This window comes from Macaca nemestrina, chromosome X, assembly GCF_043159975.1.
Source record: "Macaca nemestrina isolate mMacNem1 chromosome X, mMacNem.hap1, whole genome shotgun sequence".
Classification (NCBI taxonomy): Eukaryota; Metazoa; Chordata; class Mammalia; order Primates; family Cercopithecidae; genus Macaca; species Macaca nemestrina.
In genome coordinates, this window is record NC_092145.1 from 10,198,900 (window position 1) to 10,221,551 (window position 22,652).

Below are 22,652 nucleotides of genomic sequence, written 5' to 3' on the forward strand. Positions count from 1 at the left end.
TTCATTGAAAGAAAAATAAATATCCACTTAATGCCCACTCTTCTTCCCTGTACAGCCAGACTTATAGATAGGTTGCTTATACTCACTGCTTCCAGTTCTTCCCCTCTTCTTCACACCTCAGCCAAACACAAATCAACTGGTATCCCATCAGACTGTCATCAATATTTACCCTCTTGACCATCCCATCTTCTTTAAAAAAAAAAAATCAACAACTTGCCTTAGTTTTTAAAACATACCCTTTTATTTCGTTTCCGTTTCCCCCCTCACACCCATTCACTGATTTCTTGGAAGGTACATTCTTTTCCTCTATCTACATACCAATGCCAAGCTTCCGCCTCCCGGCGTTTTTGCTGAGTGGCGGCAGCAAGTGGTAAGAAACGAAGCCATAAATAGATGGAGCATCTTGCATCATTGTATTTGGAATTCCTTAATGCTTTCAATGAAAGAGTTCAGTGGGAAAAAATTCTACCTCAGACTTCTCACAGTCCATACCCTAGGTCAATGGCTTTCAAACTATGCCTGCAAAGTCCTGGACTTTTGGAAATCTGATTCAGGGACCACTGTGGGGTGAAAAAGAAGAAGGCTAAGCTAATGGAACGGCATGTTGCTTGCTTTTTCAATAAGCCCAGCTCCATTTTTATCTGGTTTATATTATTGGATTATCATATAATATTTCATTTCAAAATGTGGTTATACTCAACCAAATAGACCTAACGGACCTCTATAGAACTCTCAACTTCCAAACAACAGAATATACATTCTTCTCATTGCCACATGGCACATACTCTAAAATCGACCACATAATCAGACATAGAACAATCCTCAGCAAAGTCAAAAAAGCAGAAATCATACCAGCCACAATCTCGGACCACAGTGCTGTAAAAGTAGAAATCAACACTAAGAAAATCTCCTAAAACCATACAATTACATAAAAATTAAATAACCTGCTTCTGAATGACTTTTGGGTAGATACTGAAATTAAGGCAGAAATCAAGAATTTCTTTAAAACTATTGAGAAAAACAATGTAATATACTAGAATTTCTGGAACACAGCTAAGGCAGTGTTAAGAGAGAAGTTTATAGCCCTAATTACCCACATCAAAAAGTTAAAAAATTCTCAAATTAATGACCTAACTGGAGAAACTAGAGATGCAAGAGCAAACCAATTCTAAGGCTAGCAGAAGATAAGAAGTAACCAAAATCAAAGCTGAAATGAAGAAAATTGAGACATGAAAAACCTTGCAAAATATCAATGAATCCAGAAGTTAGTTCTTTGAAAAAATTAATAAGATAGATACACCACTAGCTAGAATAATAAAAGAAAAAAGGGAGAAGACTCAAATAAACACAATCAGAAATGGCAAAGGGGACATTAAAACTGACCTCACAGAAATACAAAAATCCCTCAGAGACTGCTATGAACATCTCTGTGTACATAACCTAGAAAATCTTGAGTAAATGAATAAACTCCACATACAACCTTGCAAGGCTGAGCCAGAAGAAATTGAATGCTTCAACAGACATTTTAATTCTAAAATTGAATTAGTAATAAAAAGCCTACCATCCGAATAAAAGCCCAGGACCAGAGGGATTAGCAGCCAAATTCTAACAGATACGTGAAGGAGAGCTGATACATTTCCTACTGCAACTATTCCAAAAACTTGAGGAGGGTGTCCTCATCAACTCATTCTATGAGACCTGCAATATCCTGATACTGAAACTTGGCAGACACACCACAAAACAGAAAATTTCGGGCCAATATCCTTGATGAACATCCTCAAAAACGTAGTGACAAAATCCTCAAAAAAAATCTAGCAAACTGAATCCAGCAGCACATCGAAAAGTTAATCCACCATAATCAAGTAGACATTATCCCTGGGATGCAAGGCTGGTTCAACATACGCAAACCAATACATGTGTTTCACCACATAAACTGAACTAAAACCAAAAACCACATGATTATGTCAAAAGATGCTGAAAATACTTTCGATAAAATTCAACATGACATCATGTTTAAAAAACCTCAATATACTAAGTGTTGAAGGAACATACTTCAAAATAATGCGAACCATCTATGACAAATCCACCGCTAACATACTGAGTGGCCAAAAGCTGGAAGAATTCCCCTTAAAAACTGGAACAAGACAATGATGCTGTCTGTCGCCATTCCTATTCAACATAATACTGGAAGTCCTAGCCAGGACAATCAGGGAAGAGAAAGAGATGAAAAGAATCCAAATAGGAAGAGAGGAAGTTAAAATACCCCTGTTTGAGACGACATTATTCTATATCTAGAAAATCCCTAAGTCTGCCTAAAAGCTCCTTGATCCAATAAAAAAAAAAAACTTCAGCCAAGTATCAGGATGTAAAATCAATGCAGAAAAGTCAGTAGCATTCCTATATACCAACAACATCCAAACTGAGAGCACAGTCAGAAATGCAATCCCATTTACAATTGCCATAAAACAAATAAAGTATCTAGGAACACAGCTAAGCAGAGAGGGGAAGAAAACAGTGCTCCACGAAATCAGAGATGACACAAACAAATGGAAAAACATTTCATCTTCATGAATAAGAAGAATTGATGTTGTTAAAATGGCTATACTGCACAAGGCAATTTACACATTCAATGTTATTTCTATCAAACCGCCAATGACATTCTTCATAGAATTAGATAAACCTGTTTTAAAATGTATATAGAGCCAGAAAAAATCCCGAATAGCCAAGGCAATCCTAAGCAAAAAGAACAAAGCTGGAGGCATCATGTTACCCAACTCCAAGTTCTATTACAAGGCTACAGTAACAAAAGCAGTATGGTACTGGTACAAAAACAGACACATAGACCTATGAAACAGAATAGAGAGCCTAGAAGAAATGCTACACATCTACAGCCATCTAGTCTTCAACAAAGCTGGCAAAAATAAGCAATAGGGAAAGGACTCCCTATTCAATAAATGGTGCTAAGATGACAGACTAGTCATATGCAGAAGACTGAAACTTGACCTCTTCCTTATGATATACACACAAATCAACTCAAGATAGATTAAAGACTTAAATGTAAAACCCAAAACTATAAAATCCCTGGAAGATAATCTAGGCAATACTATTCTGGACATAGGATCTGGCCAAGATTTCATGATGAAAACACCAAAACCAATTGCAGCGAAAACAAAAATTGACCAGTGTGACCTAATTAAAGAGCTTCTGTACAGCAAAAGAAACTGACAACAGAGCAAACTGACAACTTATAGAATGGGAAGACATATTTGCAAATTATACATCTAACAGAGGTCTAATATCCAGAATCTATAAGGAACTTAAATTTACAGGCAAAAAACAAACAACCTCATTAAAAAGTGGGAAAATTACATAGAGACTTTTCAAAAACAAGACGTACAGGAGGCCTACAAGCATATGAAAAAATGGTCAACACCACTAATCACTAGTGTATTACATCATTCTCACATTGCTGTAAAGAGTTACCTGAGACTGGGTAGTTCATAAAGAAAAATGGTTTAATTGGCTCATGGTTCTGCAGGCTGTACATAAAGCATGGTGGCCTCTGCTTCTGGGGAGGCCTCAGAGAGCTTTTACTTATGATGGAAGGCAAAGTGGGAGCAGAAAATTCACATGGTAATAATAGCAGGAGCAAAAGGTAGAGGGAGAGGGGAAGTACCACATCCTTTTAAATACCCAGATCTCGCAATAAATCACTCACCATCATGAGGGCAGTATCAAGAGGCTGGTACTAAACCATTCAAGACAAATGTTTCTCCATGTTCCAATCATTTCTCACCAGGCCCCACCTTCAACATTGGGGATTACAATTTGACATGAGGTTTGGTGGGGACAGAGATCCAAATCATATCATTTAAAGAAACGCAAATCAAAACTACAATGAGATACCATTTTACACCAGTCCGGATGGCTATTACCAAAAAGGCAAAAAACAGCAGCTGCTGGCAAGGCTGCAGAGAAAAGAGAACACTTACACACTGCTGGTGGGAATGTAAATTGGTTTAGCCATTGTGGAAAGTAGTGTGGCTCTTCCTTAAAGAATTGAAACAGAATTACCATTTGACCCAGCAATCCCTTATTGGTTATACGCCCAGGGGAATATAAATCACTGTACCATAAAGACACATGCATGTCTTTGTTCATTGCAGCACTATTCACAATAGCAAAACCATGAAATAAACCTAAATGCCCACCGATGGTAGAACAAAGAAAATGTGATACATATACATTATGGAATACTATGCAACCATAAAAAAATGAGATCATGTCCATTGCAGCCATATGGATGGAGCTGGAGGCCATCATCCTAAGCAAACTAATGTAGGAAGAGAAAACCAAATATTCTTCCTTATAAGTGGGAGCTAAACAAGAACACATAGACACAAAGAGGGGAATAACAGACACCCAGGCCTACTTAACAGTCAAGAGTGGGATGAGGGAGATCAGAAAAAATACCTATTGGGTACTACACTTATTACCTGGGTGACAAAATAATCTGCACATGAAATGTTATATAGGCAACTCAAAGTTTACCTATGTAACAAACCTGCACAGGTAACCCTGAACCTAAAATAAAATTTATAATAAAATAAGATGCTTATGGTGTCAAATTTACTAACCGTGAACTTTGTCATTTTTTTCACTGCTTTTTTTTTTTTTTTTTTTTTTTTTTTTTTTTTTTTTTTTTTTGAGATGGAGTTTTACTCTTGTTGCCCAGCCTGGAGTGCAGTGGCGCTATCTCGGCTCACTGCAACCTCCGCCTCCCAGGTTCAAGCAATTCTTCTGCCTCAGCCTCCCGAGTAGCCGTGATTACATGCGCCACCAAGCCTGGCTAATTTTGTATTTTTATTAGAGACGGGTTTTCTCCATGTTGGTTAGGCTGGTCTCGAACTCCTGACCTCAGGTGATCTGCCCGCTTCGGCCTCCCAATGTGCTGGGATTACAGGTGTGAGCCACTGCACCCAGCCTCCACTGCTTTTAAGTGTACAAGAGGTTTTTCATTCTGAGAGCCAGAGATTGGATCAATAACCACCTTCATTTTGTTCTACTTTATTTTTGCTTTAACTTAACTTGATGCATGTTATAAGAAAAGGCTCTAAATCCATAATTTTTTTTCTAGTTGGTCATCCGTGAATCCCTTTTATTTATTAAAAAACTTGCTTCCGTAAAAATGTGGTTTTTTTTTCTGTACACACACACATTTATATGTACACACATACACATGCTCACACACTCACATTAACCTATTCCAAAGACCATACTAATTTTGAGACTAAGAAATCAAATGCATTAGTGTTCAGTTTCAGGTATCTCTGTGTTTTCAGTGTATAAGCCATCTTTAGTGAAAAACTAAGTGTTGTATGTGACAATTTCAGACTGTGTACAGTATGTTGTGTCAGTGTGCCTCATTTTGACTCAGAGGAAAAATACGTTCCTTTATCTGCCTGAACTTGATCTATCTTGAAATTTCTAACCTCACATCCATTTAATCTGTCATGGCATCTAAAGCCTTTTGCTGATTCTCTAAAATGGAAATTGCCAAGTAGGGATGGCAATATCTAAACAAGACTGATGAGTATACTAATTATTTCAGGCGATAGATTCTCTATAAAGAGGACTGATGGGAAACACTGTCAATGTTAGCTACCAAGAAAAGGAAAGACAGCATTTTAGCAAATAGGATGCTTAATCAGCAAGAGAAAGCCCTGTAAAGATCAGTTGAAATCTTAGGCATGAAAATGTACTTTAGTGAATGTCGAGTTGAGTATTCAGCCTGTTCTTTCCAATTTTAGTTCTATTCAAAGCACATTTATTGAGACCTAGTATATGTTAAGCATCCTGTTCCATGCCATAGGGTATACAGATGAATGAGTCATAGTTTCTACCCTTAAGGAGCTGCAATATATTATCTACAGCTCACATGTCTTTTGTACCAAATGATTAAACTCTGAAGTCTCCGCGTTACTCAGGATGAGTTGAGAATGCAGAGTACAACAGCATCAAACAAAAAATATGCCACCGCTTGGCATCCGGTTTCCAGAAAGACTGAAACAGTTGGTGGAAATTTTCTCTCAGAGGGGCTGAAGACACTCTCTGTGTTGCCACAACACTCTGAGGACAAAGATAAAATAGAAAGAATGCATCTGACAAAACCAGCACGTATCATTTAGGCATTATAGAGAATATCATGGCATTATAAAGCCAGTCGCATAAATCTGCAGAGCAGAAAGCCAGTATTTTGCATGGTTAACTGAGTCAAGGATGCTGAGAAGTCACACAGGAGAACGAAGGATCACTCACTGGATTTACTAATATTACTACTACTGCGGCTGCTGCTGATGCTGCTACTACTACTACTGGAAAGAGATAATGTTCATGGAGTTTGTACTCTGTTTCCGGTATTTTTCTAATGATTTCATTAATATCATATCATTTAATCTTTGCAGCAACTCTACAAAACAAACAAATATTATTTCTGTACTTTTATCAATGACAACCTAAATCTTGGAGGCAGGTTAACTCATCCAAAGTATATGGTGTAGCCAGAACTTATCAATTAGGCATTGATGACATAGACAAAAATGATTTGAGGGGAGGAGTAAGAACCTGAAACAGATTGGAATGGGTTACAAAGTAAATATACATGAGAATGTACAAACAAGTAACAGAGAAAACATATTTGGAGAGAAATTTGTATGAATTGTTTCTAACTAAAGAAGGGAACCTCTACTGTAATGAGAAAGAGGAAGGAAAAGACTGGAGCAGATATAGGTGGGTTTGTAATAAGAAATAGGCAGAAATTGAAGGACTTTTTGTCTGCATCTATTTCCCTTGCGAAGGAAGCAACAAGATCATTCTGCACACTAAAAATGGGGAGGTGGAGTCAGAGCTTTGGAAGAGGGTGATTATGCTTGACATAAACCTTGGAAAGAGTGGAAGCATCAGTTGAGAAAAGGAGCATAATAGGAATGTGTTAGCAGTGTTGAGGATTGATATATTTAAGGTTGGTGACCATGAATTTATTGTAAAACAAACTTGCAGTATTTTAGGATTTTCTCCTGCAGCCTTGGAATTTCTCACTGCAGGGAGAGAAAGGGTAGATATTTGAGTTTAGCTCTTTTTGGGTTTTGCCAAATAAGCACAGTGACAGATGAATAAGAAGATTAGAATAATGGCAATAGTATTATTGGTGGAATACTAATTGATGGAACACGGAACCTAAGCTAGATAAAGAGGACTCTGAAGGGAGTCGAGGACTGATCAATAGGGAGAAAGTAGAGAAGTGAATGGACTGAATGTCACAATAAGTAGGGGCTAATTTAACACAATTGGGATTCTTTAAGCTAGCTGGAAGCGTTAGAGATAGTGTTCAAGAAAGACATATTTGAATCAATGCTTTCAGTGGCAGCATAGCTTCAGGTACTGACAGAGTCCACAGTATAAATGTAAGAATGGGTAGATAAGCTGGAATGGAGAAGAAAGCTTACTTCTTTCTGGATATGCTTAACTTGGCATAAAGTCTAGGGGTTTCTATTATTTCTTTCATTATTTCCATAACTTGTGAAATGAGAATATCTATGGTTTATTGAAATGCTAATTTTTTGTTCTTGTTGTCAGAAATTTGAAAAATCAAAAGGTAGTATTTCCTTCTACACTCAAGTCTTGTGTCTTGTGACCCAGGCTGGCTCTAAGCTGGAGTAGAACACCCCCTCCCCCGTACACAGGAAGCACATTGGAAGTATCTTGGAGTGATTTTTATTTTTATTTTTATTTTTGGTTGTCACAGGGATTACAGAGAACTACAAGCATTCAGTGACTAGTGAGATGTTCTGCAATGCTGGAACAGGCTTTGGAAAAAGAAGACTCATACTATTTTCTGCACTATTTTGGAATATCCCAGCAGGCATTATTGTATGTATAAAAACTGTTAATACTTAGCTGAGTTTGAAAACAACTTCAATTTTACATAGAAACCCAAAGGATTTGTTTCACATTTTAATAACCATTAAAATTTTTTGGAGATGCAAAATTCTGTGTAAAATAGGGAAAGTCTGTCCTTAGTTTTGTTTGGAATTTTGTCAAGAGTTGTTAACCATATCACAAACTTTAACATTAACAGGGGTTCTGCTAGACCTATTTGAAGCACCTGTGTCTGAGAATTGATAAAAATAAAATTTTACTTTGAAGTCCATTCAATGGATCTAAAAGTAAAAATATTATCAAATTTGCAGAATTATGAATTGCAGTGATGTCATTGAATTTCATCAATGAATGTTGTTTTAAGAATATTATTACTATTATTGCAATACATCATTAGGTCAATTATATATAGTAGTTGTAAACATTTCATATGGAAATTTTCATTTAATTTTTTGGGTTGCCTATTTGTTTTCAATCTTATTCTGATCCTGTCCTCTGAGGTCTATTATAACCATTCTTTATAAGAACTTATCTTATTAGGTTCCTTTTCTAATATATCCTTGATTCTCTCATTGTCTATTGAAAGATATGTTATCCAAGATTTATTTATGTGTTAAAGACCATAATGTATACCTCAACATGTGATGGGATTTCAAATCAGAAGATGAGTTTTTCATGATAACTCATACCATCTTGTCCTCTATCATAATTCATAAAAATGGGGACAAACTCATTTGCAAGAATCACATGCATGTTCCTTTTCTCATCTTGAAGTGTGTAATTTGTTTGGCCATAATTATGGCCATTGCAACAATGGTTTTCTCTTTGTTTGCTCTTCTCACATAAAAATCCATCTAGCCCATTATTACTTAACCTAAAATGCGTTCACTCATTATTAATTTCTTTCCTTGAACTTATCTTTTATGATACAGTTCTGGCATTGTATTATATTTTTACCTTAATTATGTAAGTGTGCAGATTTCATTTTGCGTGGCTTTCTTTTCATGGTAGTAAATTGAGTATTACAAAATATTTGTTAAAAAAGAGAACATCCAGTTTGATATGGTTGAGCTTCAAATGCTGAGCTGCCCTTCCAACTCCTTTTCTCCTGGTTAAGAATTTGTATGTTTCAATGTTAGATACTTCAAGAAATCATGCTGGACTTTAGGACATGGAAACTGATGCCTACATCAAAAGTGAGGAATGGCTTAACCTGGGATACTCAGTGGATTTGCCTAAGGATTCCAAATTGAGTTAGGTTTTAATTTTGGTAGCACATTTCATGAAGAAGTAGAAGATACGTGTTCCCTGTTTCTGTGCACATATCCAAAGGGGAGATGGCTATGTGGTATGGATGGACATTCGTAGCTTTAGCTTGGGTGCTCATTGAAGTTTCTGTGCTTAAGCTTGGCATGATAGGAAGAGAGAGCCACCTGAGTTTGAGTGAAGTAGGCTGGTCTGAGCAAGGACCATGATGCATTGGAGAACAGAGGCTCATCATTACATTTTATGTACCAATAGACCTTCTGTCTCCTGCATAATCTGAAGTTGGGGGGAGTCTCCCGAAACACTGCTGAGATTAAATTTTCTATCAATTTTAACAGATGGGTACTAAACTAGATTTATTTGATTTTAAAAAAAGAAAGCTAAAAGTTACTAGCCTTGAAATGTACTGACGAAAATTCATACCAGTTGCACTTGAGCTTGATGATATTATTTTAGACATATTTTCCATCTGAGAAACTTTGAGAAACCTTTATTGAGAGACTACTGTTTCTTTGTCTTTGTAACTGCATGTTGGGAAGCAGTAGTAGCTTGTGTGACCTTCTGTCCAATCCTTTCATCGCCTGTAGAATGAATATCTTTTTATCTTTAAATCTTCACATCCACTAGCCTCTCTCTGTGAAGGCCCCAGGGGAACACCTCAAATATGAGACTCTGCTTTGCAGAAAGATTAACACATGTTACTCCGGTTTGTACACTGCAGAGGACATGGTAATATTTCTGCTGAACGAGGCACTTCAAATGGTCAAAACCCAGTGCTTTTGTGAAGTTGGTGTTTGTAAGAAAGGGGATCGAATTAGTCAGGGTCAGACAACAGTTGGAGTAAATCACCAGGGAAGACCATGCGTGGTATAGAGAGGCTATTGGGGTACATACTCTTGGGAAATAAGAAAACAGATTTTTGAGCTATGCCTACTAAACAGAGCTCCCTGGGCATATCACTTGGGAGCGACTGGATAGTGAATTAAAACGTCTGCATTTGTATTTCCCTCTGAATGACGGTTCCACAATGAGCTAATCTGAATGCTTTTGAGGATAGTTCCATGTGGCTTATTTTCTACTCAACTGAAAGCTCTCAAGCTCAAGAAAAGATATTTCAATTGTGTGGCTTCAATTGTGTGAGTTGTCACAAAATGAGGTGGGGAAGAAATATTGCTCTTTAAAAGTCAGTGAACCGTGGGGATTTTACGTGAAATTGTAAAGAGTTCAAACTAGTCAAGGAAAGAAATGGCAGATGAACAACTCAAAGAGAGTTCCAGTGATGCTTGAAAGCCATAGGCATTGATCTCAAAGCGCTTTCCTTTCAGAGATGCACAGCCTAGGCCTTGGTGACTTCAATAGATGGTCAAGAAAATGTCCGTGTTATTACTCTGTTCTTTTTGCTGAATACAGTTTCCACTTCCATCCTCAAGACAAGTTTATAGCTAGCTCCACACAGCACGTAAATTGCTTTGAAAAGACTCCAAATAGTTAAATGTGATCAAACAAGTGGTTACTTTAAAAAAGTACTCATTAGCATCCAGTTACCAGACAAAGCATTGACTGAATTAACTTGCTTGTTTTCAAACACCTGTTTGAAAATACACCATATGCCGACTAACTCAAATAGAAGAGAACTTTCACTTTCAGAGACAAAATCTTAGACGCTTTTTAAAAAACAAACCGTAAGTTTCAAAGTATTTTATGTCCCTTTGAGGACGACATGCTTCTGGGTATCTTTTAATGCCTATTTTATAAATGTTGCAAGAATAAATCATTGCCCCTATAGAATCTTCATTCTACGTGACTCCTAAGCGGCATTTGACGCTGTTTACTTTCCCATTTTGCGACTCTATTCTCCACTGTCCTTTGATATACTGGGTTCTTACTTTAGCTTGATGACTCTTTCTAATCATATTTATCTTCCCATCCCTGAAACGCTCGTTTATTACCCTCAGTTCTCTTTTAGACTTTTTGCCCTTCTCAGTCTGCAGTCTGTCTGGGCAATCTCATCCTCCATCAGTCAGTCTTCAATTTTCCTCTGTATGTGTGCTGTCCAACAGGGCAGTCACTAGCTCTGTGGCCATTTCCATTTAAGTTAATTAGAAGAAAATGAAATAAGAAATGTAGCTCTTCAGTCACACTAGCCACATTTCAAATGCTCAATAACCACATGTGGCCAGTAACTACTATATTGGATAGTGCAAACATAGAACAGTTTTATCATCACAAAAAGTTTTATTAGAAAATTCTGCCTTTTATGCAAATGGTTCTCAAATAGGTCTCTAGTCCAGACATCTCTCCAGGACCTCAGGTCCATAATAGCTAGTGGATATTTCCACATGAATGTTCTATAGACCTTACAGACAAATTATTTCCACCAAACTGCTCCTTTCCTGGAAGTTAAACCATACCCTTGAATGGAGAGTTGAGAAATCTCATCTTTCTTCGTTTTCTTTCTTTCTTTTTCCACCATGTGCTTAAAATCATCTTTACTCTTTAAAAGAGGAGGGCCATTACTATTTTGACTGTTCCCAGATGATTAATTTTAATCCTGATAGCACTTTTAAGTGAAGAAGACACCCAGTTATCATGTGTTGCATGTGACAATGTCCAAGTTGAATCCTCCCTTGCAATGACCTTGTAACTGGCATGATTCCTTCCCATTACCCCTGCCCCCAAATTAATTTCACATAGTGAATACAAAATGAGGCTAACAAAGCAATCTTTGTGAAAGGAATTCCACAGATTGCTTAATTGACACTTCCAAATCTCTCATTTATTTGGATTTCTAAATCAACAGAATTAGACTACAAATTAATTCATTAGTACAAACAATAAAAAATGAGGTCAGGATTATTAGAAGAAGAATAGACAAGCGGATGAATTGATCCATAGTCAGATGTACAGGTTGATCTCTGAAACTCAAAAAGTAGGTCAACTTTTTTCCTCTCTCTTAATTACATGCCCACATGCTTTCTTCTGTCAGGTCTGGAAATCTTGGATCTTATTTCTACACAGTGTAATTATGTTTCCATATCTGATCACGTCCAATTTTGAAGCGAAATAAACAGTAGGAACTAGTCACATTAGCAAGTGGAGCCACCAAATTACATTCATTAAGGCATTGTTCAATTATGGAGTGCAATCCTCCAGTGACCCCAGGAAAGTAAAAAATCAGTTTACAATTAAGGATCTATGATACTTAATAAATATACATAGTGTATTAGAAAGAATGTGTTATTTTCCCCTTCTATCAAAGAGAATCTTGATCTGGAAAGGGCTTGAATAAAGAATAATTACACTTTGATGAAAAGAAGTTGAATTCACCTTGATCCAAATCAGGTCAGTAATTATCCACCCTAATGCAGTATAATGATCCTTTGGATTTATAATTATAAACCTTCAGGAGAGTCTTGGTGTCATTCTAAAGTAAGAGCAAGGTAACAAGCTATGTTTCTTATTTCATTTTCTACAAAATACATCACAATTCTATACTGAATTACTAGTAAGTTTTTATTATAGTCATTTCTTGTACTTTCTAAAAATTCTCTACTCTCTAGACAATTATATAGCTCCCATTGTCAGTCTTTGCTTGTCTACCCACTTTTGAATACATTGTTCTCCACAACTCTGAAGCAAACTACTTCTTATCAAGCCAGCAAAATATCTGTGTCTTCTTAAAGTCTTTTTTGTTTTTCCTCAAATTTTTTTTCTTGAGCAAGACCTTTTTCAGAAAGGCTGAGCAAAACCCAGGAGGGGTGACTTCAGCTCAATAACTAAAATGGCCAAAGAGACCACGGTTACTCTTGTTTGTCCTGTTTGCCTATCCACTACACTGGATGACATCTCATTTGACTATTTAATTAGATTATAGAGCAGAGTTGCACATAGTCTACATGACAATGAGAGAGACTTGCACACATTCACAGACAGAGAGACAGAGATCAAAAGAGGGGCAGAGAGGGAGCGAAAGAAGGAGAAAGTACAAGAACATGACCTTTCGTATACATTATGTAACTTTGAATCAGGTATGTAACCCTGTGAGTCTCAATTTCCTTATATGTTAGAGTACATATCTCATAGGGTTGTGGAGGATTAAAAAAGAAAAATCTTTAAAATATTTAATATGGTGCCTGCTACAGAGTAACCATTCAATAGCGATAACAATCGCTCTGTTAATTACTAAATAGCTGCATAGACATATTAGGCCTATTGACATAGATAAATAGGTAAGAGTATATTATTATACCTATGTGACACACATTTGAATTATAAAGCATAAATACTGGGCAGACATGTAATGTGGGATAACAAAAACAGTGAATGGTCAGTAATTAGAAAATCAGTGTTTGAGTTTTGATTGTGATAGTCACCAGTTGTATGACCTTGGGAAAGTCACTTAACATTTGGAGCTGATGTTTCCAGCCTGCAATGTAGGAGTCACATTACTCACCCTGGACAATAAGTGTGATAATATTTGGAGATGGGTTGTTGTGTATAAAGCTCTTTATGCATATGTAAAACTTAAAGGTGTAAGATTCTGTTCATATCCTTTTACAATTGGAGAAGCAGTCCCTGAGGCAGACCCTGTCTATATGTGATTGAGAATACTCACACAGGACTCTCTTCTCTGAAACGGCCCTTTTGAGTTGCACCTGGAACCTGGGCCAGTCTTAGATTTGGAGTCTGACAACAGCCTCTGGCCCTGTGTGCCCTCAGCTTCTCAATTATGTTTACTGAGGGGCAACTGCCACAGTGGCAGACCGTGTCCAGGCATATCTCACCCTGGAGTTGGGGAAAGGAATAACGTGGGCACTGGATATGGAGATGAGAAGGGCATGGTGCAGACTTGTTGATGATGACTCTCACAGGGGATGAATACGGCAATTGTCGGAGATAACAGGCGCAATATTGAAATCATGTTTCGCTCATCATCATCTAGAACAAAAGCCTAACATACAGTAGGTGACCAGTAAATATTTGTCAAAGAATTCCAGGCCATCTCAAGGTGTGTGATCCCAACACACCAAATGATTTGGAGTCAATTGGCTCTCCATTCAGTCACAACACACTGCATATAATGGAAATTGTTTGCCTCATTTCTGGGAAAATGGCTTGTCTCAATTGTGGTTTTTACCCCACCCCCCACCCCCCACCCCCCGCCGCCGGCCCATCACAAGCAACCTTCCTTTGTACTCCCTTGCAACTTCACTTTTAAATCTCCAGTGAAATCAGGTAGAAAGCAACTTCTGGATTTTTCTTTCCCTGCTAGCTTTCAGTTGCTGATAGGGTTGCCATTTTGGATTGCTAAATGGCCTTCTAATTCCCATTTCATGCCCCGTGCTTTGTCTCTTGTTGGTTCTACGGAACTGTCAGAACCTATTTAATAACCTCGCCTATCTCCTCCTTCAGAACTCTTCGGCCAGGCTCTCTTTCCTGCTCTGTATTCTGTTCACTGCTCTGCCACCCTCACAAGCCTCAGCTGCAACTGAAGAGCCCATGTGAAATAGGGAACTCAGCTCCATGATGCATACATTTAGAAGAGAATTTCTCTCTCTTTCCTGAATCTGTGAAGTTTCGAATACCAGAAACCTGCATCTCTATTAAAGAGTTAAAAAAAAAAGAAAACGGAGTTCAACAAAATATCTGTTTAATTACTAGCCACACAAGTTACATTTGGGTAAACCTGTTTGGGGGAAGGGAGCACTGCCAGTCACGATTGCGTATATTTGGTTCTCTGGGAAAAAAAAATTATTCAGACCAACTGGAAAAGCAAACTTATTTATCATCTGATACAATTTTGAATCCTCTCCTTTCCTGTTATAGATTTTGCACTAAAAACCTTTTTCTGGACATGTTTTACTGGCCAAAAATTTAGTGATTTCTTAATGTTAATAAAGTTTTAACATGAAAAAAAAAACAGATTTTCTGAGATAGCAACTGGCAGTTTGGGGATAGAAATAATATATTCAGTAAATAAATTTCACACAGCCTGACAGAGCACTCCTACACACTATTCAGATCAATATTTGATGAGAATGTATCAAAGCAAAGTTATTGCTATGAGGAGCCACTGCTGTCTTTTGATTGAAGTTAATGAAGCAGACATATTAGTGTAAAGCACTTGCTGGATGCATTTGAAATTTGTCCTAACCACCACTAGTACTGCTAATGGAAGATGGTAATTACTGTCCACGTAATTCTGAAATAATTAGGAAAATGGGTACTTTTCGGAGTCATCCTATTAAAATGCAGGCTCGATAATAGAAAAGTTTCTGGACATGTGTTGACTTGAATCAGTGAAGATAAGAGTGACAAAGTATCTTTTTTACATTACAATTGAAATGTCTCTTCTATTACATGCTGTAAAGCTTTAAGAGCATGACAAAGTCGGAAACCTTGCCAATGACACAGTGTAGAGAAATATGCAGAAAGTAAACTGGGGTAGCAACAGAACTCCATACATTCCCACAACACTCAAAGGTACTGTAGCCATCCTGTAGCTTGAGCACCGCTCTCCCTTCATCCATAAGGAAGACACCTGATTTGGATTGGTCTCTTGGCTGTTTCCCTGAAGGCATATATAGATCACAGCGTTGACAAGGACTTCCCAGAGCTGAAGATGTTCAGGGCATTCAGCTCCATCTCTGAATAAATCAGGGCAGAGTTGGCAGTGCCAGACAGGTGTGCCCTGCTCCCAGCATCGGGCCTGGACCCGGTGGATTTGCAGTCAGTGCACTCTTCTGACTGAGACGTGAGAGAATGTTAAATGTGGTATGCATGAAAGAAAAGATGAATGGCTCCGGGAAACATATTGTCAGTTGTGAGACAGAGCTCCCTCCCATTAAAGAGAAGGAGATGCTTAAAGAAAAGGATCTTGGGACAGCATTAATAATGAGGAGACAACATGAGAAGCGAACGTGGTCTCCATCGACCAGGGCATGAGCGTACTTGCCCAGTTGATTTAAAATGTCTTGAAAGTAATTTGTAATTGCAGCATGTCTGAACTAAAAAAAGAGAAAAGCCTTCCAAAGATGGGCCTGCCAGAATATGTAGTGGAAAGCAGTCTCCCTAAACTGAGATGGCTGCTTGGGAAATACCACACCCATCCAATAAAAGTATACTGCTAGTGATGACTTAGGCAAGCTCTGTCACAGATTTTCTGAAATAAAGGGTTAAATCACGCTGCAATATTCACAACCTTTTGTCAATTCTTTGCTGTTCAGAAAGTTCTTACATACATATGATCTTAATTATCTGTATGGCCATACTTGCCTGGTGGGGATTATTTTTCCTATGTTACAGATTAGAAAAGTGTGGTTCAATGAGGCAAGTAACTTGTGTAAGGACAGACCTTCTGAATCCCAGCCCAGTGCTCTGCCCACTACAGCACTTGGCGGCTGCTATGCTCTGTGTGGCCATGCTCCACACTGCTATTCTCGGCTCCTCTGGGTCAAGGGAAGCTGTCTCAGGGTGAGCCCAGCTGCCCACACCCAGTTCCTAGCAATTCCTGAGAAGGCTGGCAATCAGCATTCTCCGTAAGAACACCTCTTCTCAGAAAGAAAGAGAGATCGAGAGAGAGAACTCTCCCCAGAAAAAAACAAAAAACAAACAAACAAAACCTGTCATGAGATTCATGCTCTTGAAAAACACCACTTTCTTCTGTTTGTCCTTCCAGACTTTCAAGTGAAAGTTCAATCGTCTGAGCCTAGCATGCAAGCCCCTTCATATTTGATGCTTCTTCATACTTACCCCAGAAAGAAGCCACTATCCAGCCGGCAGGCCTATCCCCCAGCATTGGAAACCATGTTTATTTTTCACACGACACTTTCTTTTAAGCTATTCTCTCTATTTGGTAGGGCCTGCATTCACTTCTCTTTGGCCAAGTCCTGCCTACGTGTCCTGATACCAGCTCAAGTCCCACTGCCCCCACACCACTTCTACTACAGGTTTAGCACATGGATTATAGGTCCTTTCAGTGTCTTTTTCATGCATTGAATCCTGAGTGATTGCTGACTAGAGCAGTCACAGCTGATCTGATTGCAAGTGACAGAAATTCAATTTGATCTGGCTGAGGCCAAAAGGGAAATTTACCGGAAGGCCCTTGAGGAATTTAATCTACTAAGAAAAGGTGGGAAGATCAAGGGCAGCTGGGCCTTAGGGACATTTGGAATCAGAGACTCAGAGTGCTGCTAGTGCACTGTCCCTCTCTCATCTTTGCTTCCTTTGGCATGGAACCTTCTTTCTCTCAGTTTCTCCTGGGAGACGTGATGACGAACAGTTCCTGTGCTGTATATATACTCACAGGCTTTCCACTAGAGGAGGTTTTAGATTTTCTTCTCCATTTCATTTCAGATAATTGTAGGGAAGTGCTCTGATTGACCTACTTGCTTCAGATACCTATCTCCAGAAAACTCTGGGATGGCCTGAGGTAGAATCACTTAACCTACACTCTGTCTACAAACCTTAGGCTAAGTATCATTTCCAGAAGAGAGAAGAAATCACTGTGATCCAGGCAGCCTCCCTGGCTGCTACCACATTGACCTGTGGTCCCCCGGGAATTACTGCTTCACTTTGAAAGCACCATGTCTCCTCCCCAAAACAGTTTTGACAGCTCCTTGGGGTTGAGCCTAGGACCACATGTTATCCTGGAGTTCCCGTAGTACCTAGCATAGTGCTATAACATTTCATTCATTTACACATTATTGAGTGCCTCTTTTGTGGCAAACCTATCCACTCCAACTCTTGCCAAAAATTACTTGCAGTTCTCTAAAATCACCATGCTATTTCTTACCTCTCTGTTTTCATACATGCTATTTCTTCCATCCAGAGTATCTTCTCAATTCTTCCTCCCCTGATAGGAAATCTCATTCAACTTCCAAGACTCAGCCGAGGTGTCACCACTTCTGGAAAGCCTTTGGTGACCTCTTCCCCTTGTCTCCTCATCCCAAAGCTGAATAAAGTGCCCCTCTTCTGTGCTCTCCCAACATACTTCATGGCACTTACCACTTATCACTGTGCATTATAAACATTTCCATGTTCCCTCCTGTATGAACAACCTGTCGTTCTAGAAGTCTGGCCCCTTGTCTATCAGCATCTCTTGGGGAATTGTTAGAAATGGATATTCTTGAGCATCCCTCCAGTCTTAATAAGTCAGAGACTCTAGGGGTGGGGCTAGCCATCTGTTTTAATGAGCCTTTCAAGTATTTCTGATGCACATTCAAGTTTGAGAACTACTGAGGCAGTCACTCCCAGTGGTCATCACAGAATCTGGTTCATAGTAAGTGTTTGGTAAACTTTTGATGGATAAATCAAAAAATCAATAATTTCTCCTCCTTGTGAAGATTTTGGATGTGTTGTTTCTTATTGGTTGCTTTTCAGGCACAATCATCAGACAGATGACTAATTTCCATCCATTCATTCATTAGATCATACATTCATTTATTCATTAATTATACTATCTAGAAAACTAGGGATTTAGGGATTCCAGAGTTAAATTCATACTGTTTGCCACAACAGTCATGTGCATACCTCTCCTAACCACCAGGAATATTTTGGAAACCTTCTTTCATGGCTATAGGTCACAGCTTTATAAATATTATGTCTTTCATTGATATATTTTCCAGAGTCAAGAAGAATTCCACAGAAAATGATATTCTTGTAGCTGCTGGTATCCTTCGAGCTTTGTATGATTTTGAAAAAACTAAAAAAAAAAAAAAAAAAAAAAAAGTTAATCCTGAATGCCTGCAAATCATATTTGCTGATAAATCCTGGATTTAAGTTGTAAACAAATTAAAGATTGAAAACTTTCCTTTGGCACACTCTTTCAAGAACCTTATTACTGTCTGCGAGCTACTTGGTTCCTTTCAGAGGGAGCAATTCTCTGTGTGCTAGACTGAGCAAGGCCTTCCTGCACCTTGGCAAAGCCCAGTGGGAGTGTGTGTGAGAGACTGAGCTGTCTCAATGGCCCAATGTTATACTTTCAGCAAGCTTTTGAGAACAAAGTCTCTGTTTTTATTGCTCTCCCTGCCAGTGATCACGGCTGGCTTCTTTCAGCGGGACATTCCATGCCTTCGCACTTAGTGCCAAAGCAGGGCATCCCCTGAGTACTCCAAGCTCCTCACAGAGCCCTGAAATGAGGACATTCTTGAGGCTACACTTTCTCCCATTCTGTACACACACACACACACACACACACACACACACACACACAAATTATAATCCTTTCCTGCATCCCAAAGAAGACAGTGACTACAAAGTCCCCAAGAACAAAAGTTCTTTTATCTCATATATATATAAAATATATATAATATATATTATATAATATATGTTATATATATTATATAATATATAATATATTATATATATTATATAATATATAATATATTATATAATATATATATGTAATACTATAAGTCGTTAGTTTCTGGAAACTTGGTTCACATTGTAATGTGCAAACCTTACGCCACCAAAAAAAATGACTTAAGGGAATGAATTGTTTAAAGCTTAGAGGTTAGGGTTAAACACATACAGGATAAAAGCATGAATTATGTGTAGAGGTTTTACACATGGAATACAAAATTGGGCTACATAAAGCGATTTCTGAATGAGAATCTGTGGCTGTATAACAACATGCAGAGATTCATATTAAGCATGCAGATTCATCTCATTCAGTAGATGATCCAGGAAAATGTTAATTTTCACAGTTGCCTCAGGTGAGTCTTATATGAAGCGACTGTTGGGAAATACTAGATAAGATGTTCAACTTTTCTTACAATACAGAGTCTATGATGCTCTGTATTATCACACACTTCAGGAACTCTCTCTGTCCCTCTGATTTCTATCCAAATAAGGGAAGAGGTAGCAACAGCTTTTACATTATATATTGGGGGTCAGAAAACCTGAGTTATGTTTCCATCTCTGCCACAAACTAGCTCTATTACATTGGATAAGCCATTAGCCTCCTCTAACCTTATTTCCTTATGAACCAAACAGTCTGTACTACAAAACCAGTTGTTTGCTTGTAAAAAGAAAGAGAGGCCAGGTGCAGTGGCTCACATCTGTAATCCCAGCACTTTGGGAGGCCAAGGCGGGAGGATCACCTGAGGTCAGGAGTTCAAGACCAGCCTGGCCAATGTGATGAAACCCCGTCTCAACTAAAAATACAAAAATTAGCCTGGTGTGGTGGCGGCTGCCTCTAATCCCAGCTACTCAGGAGGCTGAGGCAGGAGAATTGCTAGAACTGAGGAGGCGGAGGTTGCAGTGAGCCAAGATCGTGCCACTGCACACCAATCTGGGCAACAAGAGTGAAACTCCATCTAAAAAAAAATATTAAAAAGAAAAAGAAGAGAAGACTTTGTTTGTGCTGTTTGTACCATTTAATAATTTTCAGAGTGCAAACACTCCAACCCACCATGGATAATTTCAAGCTATGGGCGGACTGTCACTGAATATGGAATTGGGAAGATATGTACTCTTGCAAGCTATTATAAGCTGGCTCCAGCTTACTATGGACTATATTCCTTCCAACCTTAAATGTCTACTCCATATTATATAACTAATGAACTAATAATGATAGTAACTTCTCTTTAAAGAAAAATTCAGTTATAAGTGCTGTGCATAGCCTAAGCTTTGTAGTTGGGCAGACTTGGTTTTGAATTCCAGTTCTATCATTTAAAGCTGTATGATCTTAGACAAGATACTTAAATTATGGGTCTTGGTTTTCTGATTTGTAGGACAAATATACCAAATCCCATTTTTAATGAGGAGTAATGAGGTAATACATATAGAGTATGTTTCAGTATCTGGTAATTGTAAGGTGAATGAATAAAATTAGAGAAGATAAGGCACAGCAGTAGAAGTCACAGCATTAGAAACACCAACACTAGGCAGGAAAAATATCCAAAGGGAGAATATCAATGAGAGATCACAGTGAAACCTGATGTCAATGATAACAGTTGCCATTTTATTGAGTGCTTGGCATATTCTAGGCATTGTGCTAGGAGCTTTACATAAGTTATCTGCTTTTAAAAGCACAGAAAGGTATAAGAGATAAACTAAAGTATCACCTAAAAGGCAATTTAAATTTCTTAAAAATTATTTTTAGATTTGACCTCATATACAAGACAATTTTCAGGAGGGTGAATCTAGAAAAGACAAAATAGGAGCTATGAAACTAACTTACCCCAGTTCCAAACTTTGTACTTTGTATTCAAACCAGTTCATTTGTAAGATCATCTGGTGGACATCAACTATTTGCAAGACACTGAACAAGGCACTGGAGAAGAAGAGGATACATATTTGAATAACACAGGGCTTCTGTCACTAGAGAGACAGACTCAGGCATGAATCACACTGATTTAAGGCTGTCTCAAACCAAGTTTTACGTTCCCTTACACAGACTGTATCTGAAGCCATTCACTTGGGTGTCTGGTTTCTAGTCTTTGTTACAAACACACTGCATTTTCCTTCTCAAACTATTCTAAAAAGTTAAAGAGGTGGGGACATGCCCAAACTCATTTTATGAGGTTAGCACTACCCTCATACTAAAACCAGACAAGGACATTGGAAGAAAAAAATTACAGGCTAATATCCTTGATGAACTTAGATGTAAAAATTCTAAACGAAATACTGGCAAACAAAATTCAACAGCACATTAAAAGGATCATGCACCATGATCAAATGGGATTTATTCCTTAGATGCAATAAAATTTCAATACATATAAATCTATGAATGTGATACAATTAACAGAATGGAGGATAAAATCCATATGATCATCTGAATAGATGCACAAAAGCATTTGACAAAATTCAAGATCCTGTCATGAAAAATGCTCAACAAACTAGGTGTAGAAAAAATGTACTTCAATATAATAAAAGCCATGTATGACAAGCCCATAACTACCTCATACTCAATGTTGAAAGCTGAAAGGTTTTTTTCTTATATCAGGAACAAGACAAGGAGGCTTGCTTTCACCACTTCTATTCAACAGAATACTGAAAGTACTGGAAGTCCTAGCCAGAGCAATTGGGCAAGAGAAAAGAATAAAAGGCACTGAAATAAGAAAGGCATTGAAGTGAAATTGTCTCTGGTTGCAGACAAAATGATCTTACACATAGAAAACCCTAAAGACATCCCCCCAAAACTATTAGAACCAATAAAGAAATTCAGTAACATTTCAGGATACAAAATCAACATACAAAAATCAGTAGCATATCTACACACAAGCAACAAACTATTCAAAAAGGAAATTAAGAAAAGCATCCCATTTATAATAGCACAAAAAAGTAAAATACTTAGGAATAAATTTAATCAAGGATATAAAAGATCCTGTACACTGAAAACGATAAAACATTGATGAAAACAATCAAAGGGGACAACAATGAAGGGAAAAATATCTCTTGTTCATGAATCAAAATTATTAATATTGCTAAAATGTCTGACAAAA